Source organism: Chrysemys picta, chromosome 3 (assembly GCF_011386835.1).
Source record: "Chrysemys picta bellii isolate R12L10 chromosome 3, ASM1138683v2, whole genome shotgun sequence".
Lineage (NCBI taxonomy): Eukaryota > Metazoa > Chordata > Testudines > Emydidae > Chrysemys > Chrysemys picta.
Genome location: NC_088793.1, coordinates 129,119,549 through 129,137,927, shown reverse-complemented (window position 1 = coordinate 129,137,927; position 18,379 = coordinate 129,119,549). Strand labels below are relative to the sequence as shown.

Genomic DNA, 18,379 nt, shown 5'->3' with positions numbered 1-18,379 from the left:
CTTCCTGATTTTTAAGCCACCCATGTTTTCGGGCTGGACTGGTTGTTTTTGAAGAGTTGGGATTGGCAATAATTAAGGCCCTACTTAATTCACTATATTGTGGATCCCACAACATTCGGTTTCCACCACAATTTTGATGCTGAATTCAGGTGTATGTTACATTTTAATAGTCAGCCCCGCCGGCAGCCCCACACATGGCTGGCTTTTCCAAATTACGGCAATTAATAAAAGCCCATTATGACTTTTCCGCAATTTTCCATGTCTTGTCTGCAACTCAGCTGCAATTATTTGACCATCGTCCCTTGATTCAAGTAGGGCCTTAGCAGTAATGGTCCCAGCAAATGCTACCTCCCCTTCATATTTTCCCCCATGGTAACCCTGTTTCCAGATGCTCATAATGTTATGAAATAGGTCTGATATTTTCAGTGCTTTGGCAGGGCTTTGTCCCATGGTGAAGTTTGAACAAAAACCATGCTGGCTCTTTTTGACCTTTATCCTTATTCCCACTTCAGTATTGAAACCTAGCCAGGGCAAGCAGGCTGAGAGCTAATCAGCTGTTGGCGGAGCTACTGCCTACTGCTCTGCCTCTGAGCCAGTGATGCATCTGGGTTCACTCTGGCTTTAGTCGCCATACTCAGCAATCCATGCAGACGGCATGAAGTCCCCACAGGTTGTCTATAATCAATGAACTATAGAAGTCACATTTGGTTTTCTTAAGCAAATTAGCCTTTTAGTATCAAGTTATACTTACTGTTGAGAAAACATACAGGGGAGAAAAAAAGAGGAGGTGTCCTTTAAAGGCAACCCTTCTTCCAGCCAGCCCCGTATAGTAATCCTTGCACATTTATCCACCATGGACAGATGGGCTATTTTCTAGTATCTCTATTAGGTAATAGACTCAAGCTGTGAGCAAATAAAGCAGAAAACAGCCAATATGCCACTGTGTTAATTTTCTCTTCCTGTAGATTTTGCTCAATTGCAAAGATTCAGGTCCAAAATACTTCATATGTGAAAAAGAGCCAAGTTATAAACCTCCGCCCTCCTTCTCCCGCCCTCAACCAAACCTAACCCTAGTTGTACCTTGTTTGACTTGGCTGTTTAAGAGACAAACATTTTTCTAACATAGCTGTTTGAATAGACGTTACTTTAAAAAAAAAATAGTTGAACTCTCCTTTTAAACTTGTTTGCATGGTAGAGATGTGTTAGTGTTTTTGCACAGACTCAATCACATGCACACACTGCAATAAATTAAGTGCAGTTTGCATGACTTTTTGCACATATGGGATGAAATTCTGGCCCCTCTGTAGTCAGTGGAAGTTTTGCCATTGACTTCAGTGGGACCAGAATATTCCTGCACTCTGTTACACATTTGCAACCCCATATTTCTTACATTGCAATTTTCAATAGGTTTCCATTACATACAGGGAACAAAATGGAAGATTACCTGCAGCTAATTCAACACCTGTAAGTTTGCCCAGATGTTAACGAAAACATTGTTGCTTAGTGCTTAATGGATCAGCCTTACATTTTGAAGCTACCAAAATCTAACTACATTTGTCCTTTTTATTACACATTCTTTAGTCTCGCAGGGCCTGTTCCTGCTCCCATTGATTTTAAATCGGACGAAGCTCAGGCCTTCCATGACACACTGATCATTACATTTTTCCAACGCTTCATTCAACAATTCTTGGTGTGAGCAGGCCCCCAGAGCCAGCCCTGCAGGGAGAATAGCAGTGTTGCTCTTTCTCTGTCTAACTTGGCTTGAGTCACTTCCATGACTCAATTTGCCACTATCAAACTATCTGTCCTATTGTCATAATCTATCTTTCGTGGAGTTTCTTTGGAAGCTTTTCACATACTTGTTAAATGCTCTTAGCCACAAAGCCTTCTAAGACTTCCCTTGATCATGTCATTGCTATGGTGTAAAATTGAATTACTTTTACAATGCATGGCATACCCTAGTAAAGTGAAGATTTTTCCCACAGTTAGCAGAGGAGGAGGAAGGCATGAGAAATAAATGACTAAAGGAGAGGGAAAGAAATAGAGAATTTCCATTAAAGAAAATGGGAATTAATTTTACTAATTAGTTTAAAAATGCAGATCAGCTGCTGAGCTATTCAGCCTGAGTTACAGCAAACAGCAACACCATTTTACCTGAGTACAAGAAGTGACTTCCCTAGGTTAAAAGGAATGAAAACAAGAGCATTTTGTTTGTTTTGTCAGTGACACTACAGTATAATTTTCCTAATAATGCATCAAGTATGCAAACAGTTTTCTCAGAGTTGCTTAGTTTTAATGAAAGAAGAATGGGTGCATGGAAGATTATGTATTCGTGTATCCTTATTCAGGTTCCTTTTTAAGCTCAGACACCAAACAAATAAGCTTATCTAAACCAGGAATAACAAATGAGGAGCTACTAAAACCACCCACAAAGATCCAGATCCACAGAGGGATTTGGCACCTAACTATTAGGCACCTAGTCAGTCACTGGAACAACACAGGGATCCAGCAAGCCTGAGTTAGGTGCCAAGGCTCCTACAGAACGAATGGGGAGAGAAAGGCACCTTAGAATGCAATCCACAAAAGCCAACCCATTAGGCAGGGAGCTGTCTAAATTAGCCAGTGGGAGATGCTGACACAAGTGGAGTGTCCACCTCTCACAGAGTTTGGCCCAAGTCCAGGCTGCAGGGAGACACCTGTCTCTGCTAGCAATCCATAGCCAGAAGCCCCTCTCCCAGAATCAGGCAGCTTAAGCTCCCATGTCATTTCTTGAGAGAATGAATTAGGCACCTGCATAGCTCCACAGAAAATGGCGGGGGGAGGAAGGGAAGAGGGGGATCACGTACCTCATAACTTTCAGGCTTAGCCCAGTGGTGAGAGTGCTCACCTAGGATGTGGGAGCCCCTGGTTTAAGTCCCACTGTGCCTGATGAGAAGGGATTTAACAAGGATTGCCAACTCTGAAGCCAACACTAAGTCTCACTTTCTCTAGCCCAATACATGGTTTAATTACGTAGGACAGAAGAGACTGAGGGCTGGCCTACACTACACAGTGAGATCGACATAAGGCAGCATCCCACTGTTGTAAGCGCCCTACTATAGTGAGATAATAACTCTACCTCCACAAGAGGCTGAAGGCTCATTCTACCCTGTTTCTGTGATGCCTGTTTAATACCAAGCACTCAAGTTCATCCATCTAGACTTCTTGCATTTATCTACAAGCACATATGAAATTTGTCAATATTTAGTGGTCTGCCTTCACGTGATGTAATTGAATGGGATTATTTTGTTTGGCTGTTTCTCTTCAACTCCTACCTATACTTTATCAATTTCTATCCTCCCCTCTTTACTAGGATATAGAGTATCCCCTTTAATAAATTCTCCACTAAGGGATGCATCTGTCTGAACTGTTTGGTCTTCCATACCTGTCAGCTTTCCCCCAGCCCTTAACCTAATGGCTATATTTAAACTAAGTCAGCCTTTGGCAATGCACTGATTGGTAGAAGTAATCATCTAAAAGGTAAGCTCTGAAAGAATGGGGTTTACAACCAGACGAAACATGGACCCAGGTTTACTATGCAGCGCAGGCCTACCTACAGTTACCTGAAGCCCTGGCTGTGGTTGGGATTTAGCAATCAGTGGCCAGCAACCAGTGTAGCTGCACTACTGCAAACCCTATGCATGAAGAAAGAAAGCTCCACTTTGCAGCAGTTGATTTTACTGTCACTAGCCACTCATTGTGGAACCAGGGCCAGTCTCATGTAGGAATAATGTCTGAGTGGTACATTCATTTCAAGCAAACACTGCAACTAGTAATTTAAGGCCTGTCTACTCTGCAAAAGGGACCACATTACCTGCTTGTTCCCCGGACACTGTTAAAACATGGTTCCATTTTCTAGTGTAGATAGGCCCTAAGAATCCACACACAGAAAAGATTTCCTCCTGTGTAGAGGAAAAATCAAATTGTCAGGTTTCAGAGTTGCAGCCATGTTAGTCTGTATCTGCAAAAAGAACAGGAGTACTTGTGGCACCTTAGAGACTAACAAATTTATTGTTCAATATATGTTCTCCTCAATATATGTTCCATTCTATGCATCTGAAGAAGTGGGATGTAACCTAAGCTTATGCTCAAATAAATTTGTTAGTCTCTAAGGTGCCACAAGTACTCCTGTTCTTTTAATCTAATTGTCATCAGCTTGTTTTTTTTTTTAATTATGTTTTTCAAAAAAATCGTGTTTTTCATCTATTTCCTCCAAAGTTGTGTCAGGGGGACTAACTAACATGATATTTCATGGTGTATTTTATTGATTAACAAGATCTGAAACATCTGATATGGAAAATTTCTCAGATGAGCCTCCGAGAGCAACCCATGATGAGTCAAGAAAACAGAACAATGGAAACAGCACCCTTTTGACTTGCATGGTTTTCAGCCTTCTTTTCCTTCCCTTTGGGTTTTCAAAGGCAGGCTGTGAATAGTAAAGTGTCAGTCTCTCACTTAAAGGCTTTGCAGGTGATAGAGTGATGCTTATTCACACCGATATGAGAAGAACCCCACAGCAGGGAGTCAGCTTCTTTCAGACCTCTTTAGAAATGTGTGATAAAGTTATAATGCACCAACACCCTCCTTCCCAGCCTCTAATTTAACTTAAACAAGACGTGATTAACCTATGTTAGCCTCATTACATATTGATGGGGCTGCAGCTGGGCTGCCCTTATGATGCCAACATAGTTCTGCTTCCTTTAAATTTACTCTGCTTCACACTTCACTATTCTATAGCACTGCAGTATTCAGTGTTTCAGGGCCGTTTTACTATCATCTATCTCAGCTCGCATGCAGCATTCTTTGTGGTGGAATCTGCGTGCTTTACAAAATATGATGCGCACAAAGATATACTGAGTTCTCCCACAGGACCAGCTTTTTACTTACTAAAAAGCTAAACTTATCACCTTTCATCTAGTTCTGAGTACTTATATTACCCCCCATCACTAGAGCATCTTGAGTACTTCTCACACTAATGAATTTACCAGCACAATACCTCCATGAGGCAGGGAATTATTGTTATCTCTATTTTACAGATGGACAGAGCTACAGAGAAAGTAACTTGCCCCAAGTCACACATGAAATGTGTGACAGAGCCAGGAACAGAACCCAAGTCTACATAGTGCCAGTCCAATAATGTCTTAAGTCCATCTTTTCTCTCTATTTAGTGTTAAGATATCTCAGGTGCTTATTCCCTTGGTATCTACATGCTGATAACTGTCTGATTCACCATCCAAGCAATTTACAAAAGTTAGTTCTCATAAACCCTTTGTGTAGTAGGTGGGCATTATCATCCCTATTGTACAGATGGGGGATAGGAAGAACAGATTGTTCCAGTGACAATCCCAATGAGTCCGTTGCAAAATTGGGGACAGAATCCAGAATCCTGTCTCTCTCTCTCTCATCTGCTATAAATGCCAGACAATTAATAACATCTGGGCTCTTATGAATCCTAGTGGGGCATAGTAAATTCCATCTAAGGTCCCCACCTACACTGCAAAAACAGCAGGGTTTAAGCACCAGAACAGACCCCTACCACAATGCTCAGCAGTGAAAATAATCCTCCAGTCTACATTACAAAGTCAGTCTTGGATAAGCATGATGCTATGCTAATCACAGGACTGGCCCAACTATGCTATAACAGAGTTTAGTCTTGCCTGCATGGCCATTTATTAGCTATGTCAAGGAACTGCACTCTAGCCCTGATTCAGATAAAACCAACAAAATGTTGTCTGGACCCAGAAGACATCAAGAATGTCCAGACCCTCTTACCTTGTTCCTAAGTCTCTTTTCCTCTTAGCTCCACTCCCTCCATTTGCCTGCCTTCCTATTTCTCTGCTATCCTCTTCTGCATAGATGGCGAGAGTTATCTGTCAGACTATTCTATTCAGATAACCTGTCAAACTTCAGAACCACTGGAATGCCTAGATGATCCTTACAATGGCATTTATGTGCCAACATTCAACAGTTCTCACCATGCACTGTAGCGAACATGCCATTTCCACCTCCAGCCTAATGAGGAAGTGTTTTCAGGGCCTTGTTTCCTTTTCTTTGCGTTACAGTCTTTCTGATGCTAGACAGCTCTAAAAATACTAAACACACCCCAATCTTCAGTATAGATCTGATGCCCCTTGGAATGACTAAATTAAGGAGACCTAAAATGACCACCGCTACTCCATTTTCATTGCTCTAGGAAGTGTCTTACTATGGGTTTGCAGTGCTTAATTTGGATTGAAGGAGATGCCAGGAATCACACAATATTTTTATTTTCATAACTGATGCAGCAAGCCTAGCGGTGCCAGAGGGCTCAGCTCTGGCAAGCACTGACACAAATTAAGCACAGTGTGTTTGTATAATTTCTAGGACAAAGGGGCCTGATTGGGACCTATGGGTGCCACTCTAATATAACTAGTAAACAGTAATAAAACACTTTGCTAGACTCCATATGCATGTCTTGGAACACAGGGTCCAAGTTGACTGGTGAAGGGAGAACTCCAAATAGTGCACTGGTTTCAAAGGGCAGGTGGTCTGTGCAGAACTGCAGGGCTTGCTCTTCAGTTTCTTTCTAATATCTACAGAGACACCTGCACTAAGAACCATCTTCAAGAGGCTTCTCACCATTTTGAGAGATCACATTAAAGTCATCCTAAGATTTTCAACACAACTTTGCAGGAACTTTGGTTAAAATCCACCTCTTAGACATATGATTTGTATTTGTCCTATGAATGACTGATAATACAGATTTTATTGCATTGTATTAGAGATGGGCCTGAAACAAAAAGTCCCAGATTCAAATCCCGCCCCGCACCCCCCCAAACTCTGGGGAAGTTCAAATGTAGATCTGGACCTGAGCATTGCAGATGATCCTATCTCAGGTCAAATCAAAACGCTGGATCCAATCGGCCATCTACACAGCTATTTTTGGAGCACTAGTGTGAACCCCATTAACCTGACTGTCAACACAGGCTGGGAAGCTCATATCCATGGAATACTAGACTTGCCACACAGATATACCCTATGTGGCAAGAACCTGCTTCCAGGGAGTTAAAGGGTCCCATGGATTTCATTGGTAGCAGGATCAGTCCCAAACCCCATCCCCTGACCTATCCAGACTCAAAACCCCCTACACTTTTATTGCTGCTTATTTGGCAGCATAGAACTACACAATCAACTCATAATTTATTTAGAAGTGATATTCCCTCTTCTGCCCTATCAATTTCTTGTGATTCACTGTCTCTCCCTTTCCACCTTCAGTGATTTGATTTCCATGTGTATGAGAGGAGGTGAGAGCATGAGCATTTCAAAGCCTCGGAAGTGAACCTCCAGCATGGAGATGCTGAAGGACAGAGAGGCATCAGCATGAGAATGTTATCTTAACACCTTTGCAGTAATGGGAATCAGCAGCACAAGTGTTTATTCAGAGACTGGCCTAGCTGGCCACCATATTATTTTCACTCCTAGAAGTGTGAAAGGAGGGCATGTAAAAAAAGTTTACAAGCTGCATTCCTCTCCTGACTAAGAACAAGATGCAGCTGAGTCCTGGAAAAACAAAACCTTTTTATGAGGGAGAGAATTAGCTGCTCACAATGAGCCTAATCCTGCAGGCTTTTCTCTGTCGTTACTCAGGTCAGACTCCTGTTGAGGTCAGTGGAAGTTTAGCCTGAGTAAGGACAGGAGAATTTCACCTAAGTGGTGGCTCTTGAGAAATTTATTACATTCAAGCAGGATTTTTTGTTTGTTTTTAATAGCGGAGAATATAATGCCTTATCAGGCTGCTTCACCACAGAGCTGTGCAAGAGAGAAAAATATCTAACATGAGATCAGTAAATATGGCCTAAGTAATATAAGTTACCATCTGGCTAGTGAAAGCTGCATGTGCTTATCTTGTGTTCTTAAAAGAGCACAAGGCATATTAATTAGTGTCAAATGATAATAAAAGGCTAGGAAGGCAATTACTGCTGAAGCAACCCTGCTACTGTTACTGCTGTGTAGAAGAATGCAGAGAAGTTTCTTAGGCCTTGGCTACACTTCTGAGTTACAGCGCTGTAAAGGCTCCCCCAGCACTGTAACTCACTCCCCGTCCACACTGGCAAGGCATTTGCAGCGCTGCATCTCCGTGGTTGCAGCGCTGCACGTACTCCACCTCTCCGAGAGGAATAGCAAGTATTGCGCTGCCGCGCTGCGGCGCCAGTGTGGCCGCCCAATGCGCTGTGAATGGCCTCCAGAATTATTCAGCAGTATCCCACAAAACCTGTTCTAGCCACTCTGGTCATCAGTTCAAACTCTACTGCCCTGGCCTCAGGTAACCAACCATGTGACCAACCCTTTACATTCCCCGGGAATTTTAAAAATCCCCTTCCAGTTTGCTCAGCCCGGCATGGCGTGGAGTGCTATCAGCGAATCTTTCCAGGTGACCATGCCTCCACGCGCCAAGCGAGCCCCAGCATGGAGCAATGGCGAGTTGCTGGACCTCAGTGTTTGGGGGGAGGAAGCTGTTCAGTCCCAGCTGCGCTCCAGCCGTAGGAATTACGATACCTTCGGGAAGGTATCAAAGGACATGATGGAAAGGGGCCATGACTGGGACGCCCTGCAGTGCAGGATTAAAATGAAGGAGCTGTGGAGCGCCTACCACAAAGCCCGCGACGCAAACGGCCGCTCGGGTGCGCCCCCCGCGACCTGCCGATTCTACAAAGAGTTGGATGCAATCCTTGGGGTTAACCCCACCTCCACTCCAAGCACCACCATGGACACTTCAGAGCCGGTGTGGGGGAGGAGGAGGAGGAGGAAAACGGGAGTGATGATGGTGGGCCAGATGGAGACACCCTGGAATCCCTGGAGCCATGCAGCCAGGAGCTCTTCTCGAGCCAGGAGGAAGGTAGCCAGTCGCAGCGGCCGGTACTTGGTGGAGGACAAACAGAAGAGCAGGTTCCCAGTAAGCTTTTTTTTTTCCCCCCCCAGGAAGGAATTTTTTCGGTGCGGGCTCTTTGGGAGAGGAGGGTTAGGCATGCATGCCTAGATGCGGAATAGTGCATTGATGTGGTTTATCACATCGCGGTAATCGGCCTCAGTAATCTCCTCAAATGTCTCATCCAGAACGTGAGCAATGCGCTTGCACAGGTTTATCGGGAGAGCCACCGTTGTCCTTGTCCCAGGACAACGTGTCCGCGCCACTGTGCCGTGCGGGGCGGGGGGACCATTGCTGCACATAGGCAAGCTGCATATGGGCCAGGGCGGAAGCCGCATTGCAATAGAAGACCCTCCCTTGCTTCCTAGGTCACTCTCAACAGCAAGATATCGTCCAGGATGGACTCCTGTGGAAAATGTTGGGACAGTGTTCAGTGTAGGTGCCCCCTGAAGCTGTTGGCTCTCCCCAAGGCACAGAAACCCAGAGGACAGTGCAGCCCTGAAACAATCAGTCCCCCTTACTCACCATTTTGAGGCTCCCGTGGGATGTATGCGCTCTGTTTCGGACGGGAAAATTATGCTATTGTGTAGATGCTGTGTGTTTTCTACTCCTTAAGTGTGGGGAGAATCATTACTCTGTCTGGTATAAACAATGCTGCCTCTGTTAAATATTGCATTTTGCCTATACAGCTGCATCAACCTTGAGACCTCAGCCGTCCCTCTTATCGCTTGTTCAGAGACTGCAAAGACTCAGGAAGAGACCGCGAAAAAGCAAAGACGACATGCTGCAAGAAGTGATCCGGCAATCTATTAAAGAGAATGAGAAAGCACAGGACTGGAGGGAGAGAGAAAGCAGGATCTGCCAGGAAAACGCAGCGCACCTGCGGCAAAGCACCGTGCAGCGGCAGCAAAGCACTGATAGGCTCATAAGCATCCTGGAGCGCCACCCCCCCCCACTCCCACAGCCCTTGCTCCAAAACTCTTTCCGTTGTGCCCCACTGTCACCTCCAACCCACTTTCCCAAACTTCCGTGTTCTTCACGCCACTCGCTGCCTCCAACACCAGTATCTTCACCACCCAGCCCTGAAAACCACGACCCTTACCCTCTGCACTCAACCCCCATCACCATGCAGTATAGCTATCCTGAAGTGCAGCACTCACTGCACAGCACACCAGACAGGACATACGTGAATCTGTGATTGTACTGTTCCCCACTCCACCCTCTTGTTTCTTTTCAATAAATGGATTTTTTGGCTTTGAAAACATTCTTTATTATTGCATAAAGTAAAAGACTCCTTATCCCAGGAAATAAACAGGCACTGAATGTCTGCTTAGCAGACACTGATTCCTAAAGATTGGAACTACTGCACTTCACTCCCATGCAGGGCACCAGATATCACTGCTGGTTTTCAGCCTCAAATTGCTCCCTCAAGGCATCCCTAATCCTTGCAGCCCCGCGCTGGGCCCCGTAATAGCCCTGTTCTCTGGCTGTGCAAACTCAGCCTCCAGGTGTTGAACCTCGGAGGTCCATGCCTGAGTGAAGATTTCACCCTTCCCTTCACAAATATTATGGAGGGCACAGCACGCGGATATAACCGCGGGGATGCTGTTTTCAGCCATCTTCCCGTACAGAGATCGCCAGCGAGCCTTTAAACGGCCAAAGGCACACTCCACAGTCATTCGGCACCGGCTCAGCCTGTAGTTGAACCGTTCCTTGCTGCTATCAAGGCTCCCTGTGTAGGGTTTCATGAGCCACGGCATTAATGGGTAAGTGGGATCTCCAAGGATCCCAACAGGCATTTCAACTTCCCCTACCATGATCTTCCGCTCTGGGAAAAAAGTCCCGGCCTGCATCTTCCTGAACAGCCAAGTGTTCCGAAAGATGCGTGCCTCATGCACCTTTCCGGGCCAGCCTGTGTTAATGTCAATGAAATGCCCACGGTGCTCCACAAGCGCCTGGAGAACCATAGAGAAATACCCCTTCCAATTAACGTACTTGGATCCTAGGTGGGGTGGTGCTAGAATAGGAATGTGCATCCCATCTATTGCCCCTCCACAGTTAGGGAACCCCATTTGTGCAAAGCCATCCACTATTTCCTGCATGTTACCCAGAGTCACGGTTCTTCTGAGTAGGATGCGATTAATGGCCTTGCAAACTTGCATCAACACGATTCCAACGGTCAACTTTCCCACTCCAAACTGGTTTGCAACCGACCGGTAGCTGTCTGGAGTTGCCAGCTTCCAGATTGCAATAGCCACCCGCTTCTCCACTGGCAGGGCAGCTCTCAATCTTGTGTCCTTGCGCCACAGGGTGGGGGTATGCTCCTCACACAGTCCCATGAAAGTGGCTTTTCTCATCCGAAAGTTCTGCAGCCACTGCTCGTCATCCCAGACTTCCATGACGATGTGATCCCACCACTTGGTGCTTGTTTCCCAAGCCCAAAAGCGGCGTTCCATGGTGCTGAGTATGTCCGTGAATGCCACAAGCAATTTTGTGCCGTACACGTTACGCGGCTCGACAGCATCGTTGGACTCCTCACTCTCACTGTCACTTTGGATCTTAAGGAATAGTTCGACAGTCAAACGTGATGCGCTGGCGAGACTTGTCAGCATACGCCTCAGCAGTTCGGACTCCATTTCCCGCAGACAGATCGCGCTGCACAGAAACCGTTGAAAGATGGCGCCAAAGGTGGACCGAAACAAAGGGATTTCTGGGATGCGAAGTGATGCATCACGGGGCATTGGGACAGGATCCAGAATCCCCTGCACCCACGCCCCCTTCCCACAACCCACAGTGCCAGAATGGAAAAAGGTGGTCTGTGGGATAGCTGCCCATAATGCACTGCTCCCAATAGCGCTGCAATTGCCGCAAATGTGGCCATGACAGTGCACTGGGCAGCTGTCAGTGTGGACAGACTGCAGCGCTTTCCCTACTCAGCTGCACGAAGTCAGGCTTAACTCACAGCGCTGTATATCTGCAAGTGTAGCCAAGGCCTTAGGTTCATACCCTGTCCCCTGATGATCTGTCTCAGTTGTGCCAGGGTCAAGGTCCACCCCAGGCCACTCTGCAGCTATGACTGGTATCAAGGTTGCCCCTTCAATGCTGCAATAGCCCCCATGGCTGTTACACCCAGGGGAAAACAAAAACAAACAAAGACAACACCACAGTGTTGGGCTATACAAGCTTCCCCAGCCCTCACCCAGAGGGGCACGAGAGAAATTATTTCTGTGGTTCGTTCAGTTATTGATGTCTATGCTGAGGCAGCTAGAGAGACTGCTGATTAATTTCAGTTGTGGTGGTGGGTTTGGGGATATGGGTCTCTGTCCAATGGGAAAACTAACTAATCCCTTTCACATAAGCTACTGGGGGATGGGGAATGAACCACACAAATGTTTGTAATAGCTCTCTGGGGCTGGATATGAAGAGGTGACCCTCAACATGAAGTGCTCTCTCTTTCTCTCTGGGCTGGATATGAAGAGGTGACCCTCAACATGAAGTGCTCTCTCTTTCTCTCTTATTACCATGTTTCAAAGTGGTCCAGTCCCCCCACCCCCCATGATGGAAAAACTACTACATTTTAACACATTACCATCAGACGGCTTGGCCCCCAACTGGCAAGGGTAATTTCTTATGTCATTTAGAAGGGGATCTGTTCTATTTACAACTGGGCAAAGCACGGGGAAATATTTTAACCAAACCCCAGCCAGGAGTTGCTGTGAACGCTGAGGTACACTCCAGTGCCCTAGAGGATTGGTAATATGCTGGGTGTATGAGTCAGATGTGCTCAGAGTCAAGTGCCATAGGCACTCCAAGAACTAGGCCCTTCAGGCTCTAGCCCTCAGTGAGTTCCTATTAGCACTCAGTCTTGTTCAGACCTATCCAAGCAGCCCCCTTGTTTGAAGGCCACTCAGGTATGTGCTGCTTGAGGCTGACAGCGGTGCCCTTGCCAACAAGCTGCTTCCCAGCTCAGCTCCCAAACTGCCCAGCCACCTACCTCTCCATAGAATCATAGGACTGGAAGGGACCTCGAGAGGTCCTCTAGTACCATACCCTGAACTCATGGCAGGGCTAAGTATTATCTAGACCATCCCTGACAGGTGTTTGTCTAACTTGCTCTTTAAAAGCTCCAGTGATGGAGATTCCATAACCTCCCTAGGCAATTTGTTCCAGTATTGGCAGGAAGTTTTTCCTAAGGTCCAACCAAAACCACCCTTGCTGCAACTTAAGCCCATTGCTTTTTGTCCTACATCTCCAATCCAGGATGCCCCCCGAGCCAGGACCCTCTAACCTCAAGTAGTGCACCCCTTTCCTGTGCTGGGCTCAATGTTGCACTTGGTATTAACAGTAGGGTTACCATACGTCCGGATTTTCCCGGACATGTCCAGCTTTTTGGGCTCCAAATCCCCGTCCGGGGGGAAATCCCAAAAAGCCGGACATGTCCGGGAAAATCGGAGCGGGGCTGGGCCGGGGGCTCCGGGGCGGGGGCTCCGGGGCCGGGCCGGGGGTGCTCGGCCGGGCCGGGGGCCGGCACCCCAGGGCCCGAGCCGACCCAGGCTGGAAACGCCAGGGGGGCCAGCCTGGGCCGCGCCTCCTCCCCCCACACCCCCCCTTACCTGCTTCAGGCTTCCCGCGACTCAAATGTTCGCGGGAAGCAGGGGAGGGGGCGGAGTTGGGGCGGGGGCAGGGCTGGGGCTCCGTGGAGTGTCCTCCTTTGGGAGGCACTAAATATGGTAACCCTAATTAACAGAGCACCTAGCAAGAAGCCAGCAAGTTCATTGCAATAAATTGTAGAGAACATTCCTTCATTGGCTGCGAGATTAGCTAAACAAATTTTCCCTCATCTCTAGTGTCTATGGCAAGAGAAGTTTAGCACTATAATGGACATGGGTGTATGTGGCACATGCCATCCACACGAGGGTCTTCTAGAAGGTTCAGTCACTGTCTGGTGTGCCCCCTCATGGCTGGGTGTGGCATAATAGCCTTTCTGTCTCTGTCAGCAGCTACTGAGGCCACTCAGTGGCCTGTTACTGCTCATGACTCAGACCTCCTACCAGGATACTTAAAGCCTCATCCCTTCTATGCAGAGCCATGCAACCTGACCTGAAGCAATTAGCTACAAGTGTTGGGTTCAGGTCTGAAAACATCTAACCCTCTTGTGTTTCAGTGATATTGTCTCCAATCTCCTGCCCATGGTGTTGGTGCAAGGCAGTGGCTGCCTGTACACCCTGCTCCCCACCACCATCTGGCTATGTTGTGTGTGTGCTACAGAGTGAGGGTACCAATGAATCACAGTGCCTCTCATCTCAGCACATACAGCACAGTGAGGCAGCAGCAGGGCACACAACTGCTGCCACACCAACTCCATTAGCAGGAGGGAGCCTGAGACAGATCCCATGCACAGGGAGCAAGAAGCCCCCAAATAAAGCTCCAACACCAAGGCAGGAGCACTGGCACAGGTTTGGGGGAAGCACTGGGTTTCAGTTGGGTCTGAAAACATCACAACACTCTTAGGCCATGTTTAGGTCTAAGTAAGGCTTTAAAGTTAGACCTGAGCAGACCTCTACTTCTAGGGTAATTAAAAAAAAAAAAAAAAAAAAAAGGCAGTAACTTAACACCTTGCTAACCACATACTGTACCAAGCAACAGAGGGTCCTGTGGCACCTTTGAGACTAACAGAAGTATTGGGAGCATAAGCTTTCGTGGGTAAGAACCTCACTTCTTCAGATGCAAGTTTACTTGCATCTGAAGAAGTGAGGTTCTTACCCACGAAAGCTTATGCTCCCAATACTTCTGTTAGTCTCAAAGGTGCCACAGGACCCTCTGTTGCTTTTTACAGATTCAGACTAACACGGCTACCCCTCTGATACTGTACCAGGCTTTCAACTAGACTGAACGGTCCTCACCCCTTTACTTCTAAGGCTTTCATTCACCTGTAGGGGAACCCAAGCCCTCTGGGTTCTAGGCCAGAGCCCTTGTAATAAGCAGCTAAGGTCCGTTCTTTATGAATTCTCCCTGCTTCCTACCTTTGTCTGTTTGTAGGCATCCAGCCTCCCTCCCTGAAGTTTCCTCTTGCCACAGATTTTCACAGTTACTGAAAAAGTGTCTCAGGATGGCTCCTATTCTCTCTGGCAATTACCTAGAGCTAGAAGGACCTCTTCACAGCTACTAAGCTCTCACTTCAAGGCTACTCCCAGGATTTAAGATCCCTACTACAGCTCTCCTCTTTCAGTCTTTCCTGACTAGCCTGGCAGTCCTTCTTTCATAGGAACCAGCCAGTCTGGTTCTCCCCAGCTGGGTCTAATTCATAATTACCTGTCTCCCCTCCAGGTGCCACAGATTGAGCTAATTGGGCTCTCTGACTCTCCTTAACCCTGTCACTGCCAGTGTGGGGTTTATACACCCTATCACACATGGTTTCCAATTTTTGAATTTTCTGGGGGCAACATTTCTTATGGTGATCAGCAGGGAGACCATTTTGTTCCTCATTAGGAGGCATGGTTTTCAAAAGTGGGAGGAGTCAAGAGTGCATCCAGTTAAGCCACACACATACCTCCAGAAAAGAGAAGGAAAATATGATCGCCCTGAGGAGCAATAAATTGATATCTCACTGTGCAGTGCACATCATTGGTCCATCAATGCACTTTGGGATACACAGGGACTATCTAGACCTGGTCTGGCTGTGTGGGGCTCATCATGGGTTACACCACGTTCAGAACTGGTTCCCTTCTCCTGTGGTAGGCACAAGTCACAGCACCTTATACACATCCAGGCATCTGTTCTGACAGGATTTGTGCAGATTTGGGGTTCTGCCATCTTGTTCTTTTCATCATGCCCTCTTGTGGATATGGCATTGCTTTTCACATGCTTCACCAGGACTGCTGTGCAGTTATTTCTACTAGTGCATCTTAACATGCTTCTTGGCAGGATCCTTCTCCCCACCCCCTCCTGATTGGCATCATACAGCTAAGAGAAATTAGAGAGGCAAAAGACCCGTTGGATTAATTTCCCTGTCAGGATAAATTGTTGCCTGGAGTACATTTCCAAATATTTTGTCAAATATAAATGCTCAGCATTTTGTGAAGACAAAAGAGACGAACAGGCTGATGAGTGACTAAAATTTTGCTCATAGAACTGCAGCTCTATAAGATACCCTATTACTACTACTATTTGTATTATGGTAGCACTGAGAAGCTACCACTGAGATCAGAGCCCCATTGTGCCAGGTGCTGTACAAACACACAGAAAGACAGACAGTCCCTTCCTCATACAAATTACAGTCTAAATAGACCAGACAGACAAAGATGGGAGAAGGAAGGCTTAGGATCTCTGTTTTACAGATGGGGGGATGGCACATTGATTTCAATTGGAGTTAGGCACCTAAATAACTTTGAGGATGAGGGCCTAAGTGACTTGCCCAAGGTTACACAGGAAGCTTGTAGCAGAGCTGGGAGTTGAGCCCAGATTTTCTGAGTGCCAATTCAGTGCCTTAACCACAAAACCAGAGGCAATGCCAGGGGGGAGGGAGAGAACGCACTTGGCTTGTACTGAGCATGCTCTGAAACATCTGCTGAAGGTGCTGTCCCCACTCTGCCCCCTCCCCCACTATTGGTGGGTAGGGTCATCATCTCTGCACAAAACCATACTATAAAACTCTAAGTAGCATAAATGTGCCTAGGGCTGTTGTGGGGAGGCCAGGGGAAGGGGAAATATGTGGGTATATGCAGAATGTTATATCTCCCTTTTAATTTTTAAAACACATGTGCCTGCTTTTTTTATTCCTGCACATGAATATCCATTGCCTTGATTTTATAGCAGGCTGCCTAGTCCGTCAGAGAAGCATTTACCGCAACTCCATAAGGAAACCCTCTGGCCAAGTCAGGAGTAGTGTTTGTGTGATGCAGTGGGTACAGCTTACAGCTTCCTCAGCGAGAGGAATGGCTGGCACAAGAGAGGGCATTCTGAAGGTGGAGAGTTATTGGGGGCAATAACCAATCTCTCAGGGCTCAGGTGCACCCTCTCTTTCCTCCAAAAAATTTTGCTGGATAACATTCTGTGTAAGCTCAGTAGATGATTTTTAAAACTTCAGCATCTCAACCCTTTTTAAATGAATTAAAGTAAGCAGCAGAAGAGATTAGACCATATTAAGGGCTAATTATTTGGCCAAATTGCATTTTTGAAATTGAATCATCTGCAGAGTTACACAAGGACAAAACAGGAGCAGTCAGAAACAGCTGAGTGATTTTGGCCAAAGGATTCATCCCCGACTCTGGTCTAAGATCTTGCAAATACCATTCACTCCACCCTACCTGATTCAGCTCCTGAGGGTCTTGGAACATCAGCAACTGGGGTTGTGGATGCATGGGGAGTAGCTAATGTTCCATGATGGTAACAGAGTGGAGCCAATTATAATGGTCACAGTTCTGCACAAACTCCTGAGAAACAGGGGACCTAATGAAAGTGCTGAGAATCCAAGCTGGACTACAGAATCAGAGGTCAGCAGTTGTTTTGCTATTGATTTCAATGGGAGTAACACTGTCCAAATAACTCAGGTAGCTGATTAAAAAAAAACATTCAGGTTACAGATTATCCCATTAATTACATGCATTCAAGTTTCACTATAATCAGCAAGAGTCACATGTGTAAAACTGATGAGATAACTGGGTCTCAGGAATGCATCCTACTTGCAACACTTTTAAAAAGCCTTCGTTACTTCCTCTGAATCACAAAGCATGGGCCACGGCTGAAGGCAAAACATCAGACTCCATTATCCGGTGGTCTGATCTGGTACAGCCAATCCTACTTAGTCTTGATTTCATCCCCGTTTTTTCAGCACCACTGGTTAGTGTTTGATATGCAAGACACTGGGATAATTATCACTGCATCTGTTTTCTCTGTTACAGCAGCATGTTTAGCCATATAATCATTTGAAATAGGATGGAGGATTCTCAGACATTTAGTGAGAGGCATCTGTTTCATTTTAGCCTGAAATAATCATCATAAAAAAGAAGTCAAAATTGGAAAAAGGTCAAAATCAGATAGTTACCCAGGTGGGACTGGGAAATGCTAACATGAGGTAGTACACTAAATGGTCTATTACCCGATCAACTCAATTTTTAATACATAATTGTAAAAATGAAAATCTGCTTGCCTCACATATACCAGACATAACCAGATTTCATGAGCATCTTTGGCAACACTGCAAAGGAATTGATGCCAACCAAGAATCAAATGGAGCCCAATTTAATTCTCCAGCATAAAACCAGACTCTACTTTGCCATCTTGTATTAAGTAGCCACTTCTAATGGAGCACACAAAATAAGGTTCTTCATCAAAATACAACCAGGTTCCAGGAATTCTGGACATAAAGTAAAAAGTCTGCTGGCCAGACAATTCTTTATTTTATTCCTTCTTGTTAAAAAAATAAATACTTAAAGA

The 18,379-nt window shown here is 46.0% G+C and overlaps 1 long non-coding RNA gene across 1 annotated transcript in view; it reads right to left on the bottom strand.

Annotated features, from left to right (window-relative positions):
- Window positions 1–15,199, bottom strand: part of LOC135982408 (uncharacterized) — a 62,715-nt gene extending 47,516 nt beyond the window's left edge. The window contains exon 1 of the long non-coding RNA XR_010599756.1: window positions 14,968–15,199. This is a non-coding gene — a long non-coding RNA (uncharacterized LOC135982408). The remainder of the gene's footprint in view (window positions 1–14,967) is intronic.
- Window positions 15,200–18,379: the final 3,180 nt, after the last annotated feature.